The sequence below is a fragment of the Myotis brandtii genome, unplaced genomic scaffold (assembly GCF_000412655.1).
Source record: "Myotis brandtii unplaced genomic scaffold, ASM41265v1 scaffold1020, whole genome shotgun sequence".
Classification (NCBI taxonomy): domain Eukaryota; kingdom Metazoa; phylum Chordata; class Mammalia; order Chiroptera; family Vespertilionidae; genus Myotis; species Myotis brandtii.
This window is the reverse complement of record NW_005353406.1, coordinates 753,235-760,666: the sequence shown is the minus strand read 5'-3', so window position 1 is coordinate 760,666 and position 7,432 is coordinate 753,235. Positions and strand designations below refer to the sequence as shown.

Below are 7,432 nucleotides of genomic sequence, written 5' to 3'. Positions count from 1 at the left end.
CTGTTTCTGTCTCTGTGTCTGAGTCTGACTGTCCAGGGACCTCGGGGCAGTGGAGCCACCGTGTCTGCCTTTCGTGCTGCCTCTCCCCGAGCTCGGTGCCCTCGGGCCCTCCATGCCGCAGCACGTGGGCCGGTCCCGTCATGGCGGTACCTCATCCCTCGGAGCCTCCCAGGCCTCAGACCCGGAGGTGAGCCTCGCGCTGCTGCTTCACTCCCTGAGCGATGCTCACAGCACCACCGCGCCCGCCCTGCTCTCGGCAGAGGATGAGACAGACGCCGCCTCCTGGGCCACCCTGCCGTCTCGTGCCCCTGCCCGCCTAGTGGGGCAGCCTTGCTGGGCAGTGTCCTGGCTCAGAAGTTCTGCTCACCCCCCTGTCTTCCAGGAAAGTCATTTCTTCCCTTTCGTGCCACGGGACATGACGGATCCACGTTCCGAAATGCTCCGGCTGCTCCCGGCCGCGCCTGTGAGCGCTGGCGACGGGCCTGCACTTGTACGTCCTCAGGGTCTCCACTCTGTCCCGGGTGGAAAAGCCCCCTCAGAGCTGAGGGAGGAGGGGCCGCTGGAGGGCAAGGTCGTCTGTCCAGGGTGGTTTCCATCCAGGTGTTTGGGGTTATAAGCTCCCCTGGGTCCCCCTCCAACCCCCCCCAGCACACACCCCCAAAGACCAGGTTCCCATCAAAGCACTCAGGTTGGCGCGGGCGGCAGGTGGCAGGACTAACAAGGGCAGAGCCCAGGCGGGGAGGCCTCAGGTGCTGGTCTGTTCCTTTATCGCTGCCTCTCCCCTGCGCCGAGCGCCCACCAGCCACACTGGGCAGATGGGCAAACTGCTGGCGCTGGCTGTGAAAGGCCAGTCCATCTGCCAGGAAATCCCGTCCTGAGAGCAGCCGCCCTGCCCGTCCTGGGTGCTGGCGGGGCCCGGCAGGACGCCTCGCTGTGGCCGGGGCCTTGCTTCCCGTGAGAGCGGGGCCCCCGTCCACATAGGTCCTGCTCCTCTGGGTGCAAATGAGATAGGATCTGCCCTGGCCAGTGTGGCTCAGTGGATAGACTGTCGGCCTGCGGACTGAAGGGTCCTGGGTTCCATTCTGGCCAAGGGCATGTGCTGGGTTGTGGCTCAATGCCCAGTGTGGGCCGTGAGGGAGGAGCCGATCAATGGTTCTCTCTCTTCACTGACGTTTCTCTCCCTCTCCCTTCCGCTCTGAAATCATACAAAAAACATATTTTTAAAAAGATGGGCTCTGACCAGCTGGTGGTGGAGACGCAGGGCTCAGGGGCCACCGGGGGCCAGAGCTGCCCAGCCCAGAGGACGTGGCCTCCGACTGTGGGCAGAGCCGAGTCTGTCTGTACCCCAGCCTCTCCCTGCCCGGGCGCCTCAGCTGCCTGGCCCCGGGGCCTCGCAGGAATAAGCGTGTGAGTGAGCGCAGTTGTGGCTCCGGGACCCTTGACCAGGTCGCAACAGGGAGAAGTTGTCCGTCTGCCCAGCACGTGGCGAGTGGCCGCCCAGTGACCTCAGGGTGTGGGATAGCTCCATCCCGGCACGAGCTCCTGCTAGACCCGCTGGCCTGCAGGTGCCATAGGGGGTCTGCTTCTGTGGTCCAGGGCGAGAGCCCCGAAGGTGTGAGCGTGGGCGGGCAGGTCCCCCTGAAGGTGTGAGTGTGGGCTGGGCGGGTTCCCCTGAAGGTGTGAGCGTGGGCTGGGGGGGTCCCCCCAATGTGTGAGCGTGGGCTGGGCGGGTGCGGGTGGGGACCCAGGACAGGGCAGCCAGTCCAGGAGGGGATTTGCGGCGGGTTCCCCTGAAGGTGTGAGCGTGGGCTGGGGGGTCCCCCCAATGTGTGAGCATGGGCTGGGCGGGTGCGGGTGGGGACCCAGGACGGGGCAGCCAGTCCAGGAGGGGATTTGCGGGGCTATGTCCCTGCGAGGCAATGTAAACTCTCTCTTAGACCTTTTTTAAATACATTTTTATTGATTTCAGAGAGAAAGGGAAAGGGAGAGAGAGAAAATCATTGATCGGCTGACTCCCGAGTGACTCTCCCTCTCCCTTCTTCTCTGAAATCAATAAAAATGTATTAACAAAAATAATCGGACTTTGCAGATGCCATTACTCAGGGAATCAGGATGAGAGCAGCCTGGATTCAGGGTGGATCCAGAGACCCTGGGAGGGAGGCCCCGGGAAGGGGGGACCGAGACTGGAGTCACACATCTCCAGGCCCAGGACTCACCTGGTGGAGCCCCCGGAGGCAGGAGAGGCCCGGCCTCGGTCTCAGACTCGCCTCCAGCCTGTCTGAGAATAGCGTCTGTGAGCCCGTGGTGCTGGCCCAGGAGTCACCTCGGAGCTGTGAGCAAGGAGGAGGAACGGAGGGCACTTGGGGATTGGGTCGGTCGATGAGCGGTCCTGGAAAAGAACAGGATTTGTGTCTGATGGGTCAGCAGCTTCTGGAATGAATCAATCGATGGAAATTTCCAGAAGCCCTGCTAAAAGCCTCTGCCTGAACCTACTCCCCAGGGCCGAGAGCATGGGCAAAGCTTCCGTCTCATTTACTGCAGTGAAGTGGGCACTGGGTGGGGTCCAATGGCCACATCAGAGCCGAGGCCTAGCGGCCCGTTCCCCTCTCATAGCCTCAGTTTCTCCGTCTGTAAAATGGGCGGGGCAGGGATATGGGTGTGAGGTGCTTTGTGTCAACGCCAGGGACCAGGGTGGCTCATGGTCACCGAGTTGAGTTTCTATGCAGACGGGTTTCCAGGTGCTGACAACGGGTAGGGGCTGAGGGCGCACGAGGCTCAGCTGGACCCGCCCAGCCAAGTCCAGGTGAGGGGCTGACCTGGGCATCCTGAGGCTGGGCTTTTCCCGTTCTAGCCCTCTGCGATGGCACATGCATCTGTGTGCTTCCCTGGTCAGGCCTGCCTCCTCCTCCTGCCTCCTCCTCCAGGCTGCCCTCCAGAGCTGAGCAGAGCCTGGCACAGTTGGCAGCTCATTCAGGGCACTGAACACCTGCAGGGCTGAGAGCCTTCCTGTGGGCGGGCGGCCAGCTCTGCCTGCTCCAGGGTCTCCTCAGGCCTGGCCTCCCCCCTGCACAGGTGGTGGGCGGGGCAGAAGCTGCTCCTGTGGCTGGAGCCTGCTGCCCCTGGGAGGAACTTCTGAGTCCACCTTTAGTTTTATATATATATATAATTGATTTCAGAGAGGAAGGGAGAAGGAGAGAGAGAGAGAAACATTAATGATGAGAGAGAATCATTGATCAACTGCCTCCTGCACGTCCCCTACTGGGGATGGAGCCTGCAACTCGAACATGTGCCCCAACCGGGAATTGAACCCTGACCTCCTGGTTCATAGGTCGATGCTCAACCACTGAGCCACGCCAGCTGGGCTGAGTCCACCATTAGCCTGCCTCCCACCCACAGCTCACCTGGGCATTTCTGGGGGGTGTGGTCCAGGCTGGACCAGCACAGAGGCCTGGCAGGAGGAGAGACGTGACCCTCTTCTCCCAAACATGACTGTGAATCCACATCGTACAGGGACAAGAAATCCGCTGGAGAACAAGCTGGCGTGGCCACCGTCCACAGATGCAGGGCATAGGTAGCAGGTGTCTGCCCGGAGGAAGGAGGGAAGCCAGCTCCGAGGGCGGGCGGGTCGTGGGGCCAAGGGCGGGTTAACGAGCCTGGTTGGGTGAGCCAAACCAGCACTGGTGTGAGGTAACTCTCCCACCCCCACCCAGGGGGCAGCCCCAGGGAGCAGGCGACACCAGGACTCGTCGGCACTGATGACAGCCAGCACCTGGGTGTTGACTGTTTACTCCGTGCTTGGTCCGTCTGTCCATCTGTCTGTCCGTCCATCTGTCCATCCTTCCATCCGTCCACCTGTCTGTCTGTCCCCGCTGATTGAGAAGCACTCTGTTCAAGAACCTGAGCGAGGTGTGGGGTCTATGGAGGGGGACGGGCAAGAGATACCACAGGAATGAAGGTGGGGTCTGTGCCCAGAAGCCTCACAATGATGAGAGGAGGCCTCGCTCGGTGGAGGGAGCCCCGGGAGTGTGGTCTGGCACCCCGTTCACCGAGGGGGCGCAGCTGTGGCTGGGGGCGGCCTGCGCCGACTCAGCAGACCTGCACCTGCGTGGCTATTTTTGTATAAAAGCTGGAAAAAGCTCTCCATCTGCTGGTCTGCGGTGGCCAGGTCTGTGTCCTTGAACAAGTCCACGCCCTTCCGGATGGCAGCCGTCCCAGGTGAAAGGGGTGGAGGGGGGGTGGCCACAGCTCCTCCAGGGGTGTCAGTCACGCAGGTGGGAGCATTTTCCGGAGCTCATCGGCGATAGCCTGACGATGTGTCCGTTACACGGTGTGTGAATTTTCCCTAAAAAACAAACAAATACCCAACTCTGTTAATGATACGCATGCTAAGGTGTCCTGGGGTGAAGAGTACTGAAGTGTGCAACTTGCTCTGAGATGCGCTAAAAAAAAAAAGAGATGGATTCGTGGACGGAGGGTGGAGGGTGGATCACCTGAGACAGGTAATAAAGCAACAGGCGTGTGGTCACCGTGGAACCTCAGGGTGGGTGCGTGGGGGTTCACGTACACTTTTCTGCATGTTTGAATATTTTCATAAAAACTTGAGGGGACATCCCCAGTGCAGAATGTCAGTTTCCCACAACACGTCCCGCACCCCAGGCCCCAGACCCATTGCCTGTCGCCATCACAGTGTGTATCAACCAGTGACTGCATCTCTTTTTAAAAAAATATTTTTTTATTGATCTCAAGGGAGGAAGGGAGAGGGAGAGAGAGAGAGAAACATCAGTGAGGAGAGAGTCACTGATCAGCCGCCTCCCACATGCCCCCCACTGGGGACCGAGCCCGCAACCTGGGCATGTGCCCTGACCAGGAATCAGACCGTGACCTCCTGGTCCATAGGTCAGTGCTCTAACACTGAGCCTCGCCGGCTGGGCCCGTGACATCATTTCAATAAGTTTCCCTCACTTGGACCCCCTCCCAGCCCCTGGCTGGCCGTGTAGATAACCAGAGAACCCTTGGGGAGTCCAGCACGTTTCCTAAGATATCCCACGAGTCCCTGAGAGGACGTGACCATCTCTCCATAGTAAGGACTCCCTTGCCCTCCCTGCCCAAACTCCGGCATCAGTCTTCATCGGGGGGCATCCCGGGGCCACTGATGGCTCTGGGATGGCGTCCCTCCCAGCCCGGTGCCCTCAGGGACACTGGAAGGCGGCCCAGGGGGCGGATGGCTGGGCCTCCCCAGTAGGGAGCTGTCCTTCCTATGTGACAGCTCAGGGTCCCCCAAAGCACAGATGTGAAAGCTTCCCGGCCTCCTTAGGCCTGGGACTGGGGCTGCGCACCCCACGCCAGCTGTGCGCAGGGATCAGGCTGGCCCGGCGGGCCTGGTCAGTAAGGCTGGGACCCTTCACCGGGCAGGACCCAACCTCTCTCTGCAACCGGAAATGTGAGAGACGGGGAGTGGGTGGGCTTCCCCCTGGAATCCCCACTCCCTCACACAAAGGGCTGCTGTGTCTCCCCTGCCTGAGGGAGCGGTCAGTGGGCTGAACTCCGGCGGCCGGAGCTCTTTAAAGGAAAAACACCCCGGCCCTGGCTACCGGGAATCAGGAGGCAAGCGCGCCCCGGCTGGCGGCTCAGTTGTCTGGACCGTCGTCCAGTACACGGAAGGTTGTGGGTTTGATTCGGCACCTACCTAGGTTGCTGGTTGGGGTGCGTGTGGGAGGCAACCAATAGATGTTTCTCTCTGACATAGATGTTCCTCTTTCTTTCTCTCTAAAAAGGCAATAAGCCCTGGCTGGTTTGGCTGAGTGGATAGGGCGTCGGCCTGCACACTGTAGGGTTCCCGGTTGCATTCCGGTCAAGGGCACATGCCTGGGTTGCGGGCTCGATCCCCAGTGTGGGGCCTGCAGGAGGCAGCCGATCCATGATTCTCTCTCATCATGATGTTTCTCTCTCCCTCTCCCTTCCTCGCTGAAATCAATACAAATAGACTTAAAAACAAATAAATAAAAAGCAATAAAAAATGAAACAGAAAACACCTTGGACACCTGATAGACACCGTTTCCAGAGCTGAAGCCAGAGACCCACGGGGCGTGACTATGGCGCGGAGCAAAGCGGAGGGAGCCCAGGTTGGCCCTGACCCTGGTGCTGATTCCATGGCCGCCAGGCCGCCTCTGGGCTCAGGCTCAGCAGCTTCTGCGCAGGCCCTTCGGTGCCTGTGATGGGGCGGGGCCGGGCGGGGAGGGGCGCGCCTGCTGCCACCGGAGCCCTGGCTTCTCTCCTCTCTTCCCCCCTCCCCTCCCTCCCTCCCTCTCAGGCGCTTTACTGGGGTGGGGGCTGCCCACTGGCCTGCAGGCCCCTCAGGATGCAGGGGAGTCCCAGCCCCCGTGCCTCCCAGAGCTGCCCCTGGGCACAGCATGGACACTCACGGTAAACGGGACTCCCTTCTCCACTGAGACAAAGGGAAGTGTGGTCTGTGCGTGTTGGACGCTGTGCTTCCTTCCCTGCAGCCCCGGCACTTGGGCCTCCATCTGCGGGCCCTCCCTGCCGGCCGTGTGAGTGGACACGCTGGGGTGAAACCAGTCCTGTCCTGTGTGCTGGGCTCCTCCGGATGCCAGGGCCCGGGGAGCAGCAGGAGGCAGGAGGGCGGTGTTTTCACTCCGCCTGGAGCAGGGCCCCCAGCCTCGGCTTTGTCCTCTGTCGCGGCTCCATTGGCCACCGGCGCTGCTCCGAGTCTGCTCCAGCCCCGCCCCCAGGTCTGGGGCTGCCCGCTGAGCTCTCCCAGCTTCGGCTGGAACCCGGGTCAGAAGAGATGAGGGCCTCAGCAGTGGGGAAGCCCGAGGATGGAGACAGCAGGCCGGGCGGGGACCACTCCCACCAGGCCTTCCCGGGACGGAGGGGCACTCACCCAGGAGCCAGGAAGCCCGCGGCCACTCCCGGGTTGGAGGAACCCACGGGCCAGCTGCAGGGGGTGGGGTGCAGGGCAGGCCCTGACCCAGGTTCGGAGCTGCCCTGTGGCAGCAGGGACAGGGCCCCGGCTCACCCACAGGGCTGTGGGCCACCGGCGTGCTTGGAGGACTTGCAGCCGCATTGCTCCTGGGCCCTGGTCCTCCAGGTTTATGCGGAGGAAATGGGTTCCGCCCGAGCGGCCCTGCTGAGGCCTGCCCACCGCGAAGGCACCAGCCCTCAGCTCTGCTCCTGTCTGCAAAGGGGCAGGGCGCTGCCATTCCTCCAGCCGAGCCGGCTCCTCCAGGAAGCAGACTGGCAGGGCCCCGCTGCAGCGTCCGCGACAGGGGCTGGCGAGCCTCTCAGAGCCGCTGAACAGGAGGGAGGACGGACGGACGTTCAGGGCAGCTCAGCCACAGGGCGCTCGCTGACTGGGAGACCCTGGGTGAGGGTGCTCCAGCCGCTGCCCTGAGGGGGGCCTTGCTGCCTTGCC

General features: G+C 62.0%; 1 long non-coding RNA gene across 1 annotated transcript; it reads right to left on the bottom strand.

Moving 5' to 3' along the window:
- Nucleotides 1-1,159: 1,159 nt before the first annotated feature.
- LOC102249856 lies at nucleotides 1,160-6,561 on the bottom strand. Its single transcript, XR_312992.2, has 4 exons — nucleotides 6,423-6,561; nucleotides 3,402-4,342; nucleotides 2,217-2,389; nucleotides 1,160-1,195 (listed from the first exon to the last, which is right to left on the bottom strand). It is a non-coding gene; the product is annotated as an uncharacterized LOC102249856 (long non-coding RNA).
- Nucleotides 6,562-7,432: the final 871 nt, after the last annotated feature.